The sequence below is a fragment of the Miscanthus floridulus genome, chromosome 4 (genome assembly GCF_019320115.1).
Source record: "Miscanthus floridulus cultivar M001 chromosome 4, ASM1932011v1, whole genome shotgun sequence".
In the NCBI taxonomy this organism is placed as follows: domain Eukaryota; kingdom Viridiplantae; phylum Streptophyta; class Magnoliopsida; order Poales; family Poaceae; genus Miscanthus; species Miscanthus floridulus.
The window spans coordinates 51,905,699-51,907,511 of record NC_089583.1 but is presented as its reverse complement, the minus strand read 5'-3'; the positions used below and the strand labels follow the sequence as shown (position 1 = coordinate 51,907,511).

The 1,813-nt window shown below is 43.5% G+C and overlaps 1 non-coding gene across 1 annotated transcript; it reads right to left on the bottom strand.

The window, feature by feature from the left end:
- Nucleotides 1-1,006: 1,006 nt before the first annotated feature.
- On the bottom strand, nucleotides 1,007-1,113 carry LOC136553109 (small nucleolar RNA R71). The gene has a single exon (XR_010783017.1). It is a non-coding gene; the product is annotated as a small nucleolar RNA R71 (small nucleolar RNA).
- Nucleotides 1,114-1,813: the final 700 nt, after the last annotated feature.

Below are 1,813 nucleotides of genomic sequence, written 5' to 3'. Positions count from 1 at the left end.
TCCTATCTAATAGATCAGAGCACCCTAACCAAGCGGTAAAACTAGTAAATACAATAATATAAATAATACTTAAGTAATGTAAAAGAGCAAAGTTACCACAGTGAAGATGTCAGACTTCACTCGAAGAAGAGCTTCATCCGCCGAAGCACAAGTGGAGAGGATGCCAACAACCCCAGCCCTTCTCCAAGCTTCTCCTCACTCTCTCCCTATCTTCTACTTGTAAGTAGTAGAGCTACAAAACTGACCTAGCTACTATTCATCACTTGGAGTGATGGAATGAGATGGTGCATTTACAAATGAGGGAGAGGGTCCTATTTATAGCTTGAGGTGAAAGCAGGGGCTACTCCAGTGCCACATCAATGATCCACATGATCAACCTTCTCCACCCTTGGATGTAACCAATCTTGAACCACCACAAATGGATGCACCACATTGCTCCACTTGTGCTAGTGTACATGCTATCCAAAGGCGGTTTGGTGAAAGTGGGCCTTTGGGCGGCATGGTAAGGGCACCGACCGGCCCTTGATTTCATCGTCTTTCGATCGTAGGGCCTTGGTTGGCTCCCAAAGGTGGTTGTGAAGTTGGCACATGTTGAAATTTGGTAGGTAAAGTGGTTTGGAGGTCGGTTGGAGGGCTCCAAGTCCATGACTAGCAGACCCATGGATCCAAGACCACTCTATCGTGACCATTGATGCAAACCGATTTAAATCAACACATGGGAGAGCCTGTGGAGCAGCTCCCATGGATCGGTGATGTGGCTAGTGCCAAGGTGACACTTGGGGGGCTGAGCGGCGCCCTTGTGGGGCCTGGCTAGTGGGCCCAAGTGGCCCCAAGGCCTCCTGCCATATCCAGTTGCCTCCTATTTGTGTATTTGTCACCATTTTGGACAAAATTCCTGCATTCAAATATATTTCCATGTACAAGTGGAACTAGGTGAATTATGATTTTTCTAACTTTATCTTGCTTTTGGTTGAAATGTTTATGGTCAAAATAGGTGTTAGTGACCATCAACAGTGGAAGAATTTTGAGCTTCCAACAGAAACATGATGAATCCATCCCTGAGGCATGGGAACGCTTCCAAGACTACATTTCAGAATGTCCTCACTATGGGATGGAGGATTGGCTACTCATGTAGACTTTCTACCATGGGTTGACAAACAGCACCTGTGAGAATATGGATGCCGCTGCTGGAGGTGCATTTTTGTCACTCACAATCGCACAAGCAATAGCTCTTGTGGAGAAGATGGTTTCCAACTAAGGTTGGAATGAAGAACATCTTTAGACCCATAAGAGAGTGGAGGTATGCATAAACTTAAGGAGGTAGACATGTTGTTAGCCAAGATGGATCTGCTGATGAAGAGGCTCAAAAAACAAGCCAATTAGAAGCAAGAAGTCATGCACATACATGATTCTCGCATGGCGTGTGAAGAGTGTGGCAACACTAGGCACTCAGGGAACAACTATCCTAAAACCCATGAGGATGTGAACTTCATCAACAACAACTATCGTCCTCAACAGAATCAAGGATGGAATCAGCAAAAAAGGTCAAACTACCAAGGTAACTATCAAGGTAATAATTTCAATAATTTCAATAATCAACCACCCTTGAGAGAATTAATTTCTGGCCAAGATAAAATTATGGAGGGCTTATCTAGAAAGTTAGCTTCCAATGATAAAATCTTAGAAAACATAAACAATAGAATAGATGGCTTCTCCTCTACTATTAAAAACCAACATAGCTTTAATAAAATGATAGAATCACAAATAGCTTAGCTAGCGGCTGTTGTTCCTTCGACTAGTAAAGGTAAGATTC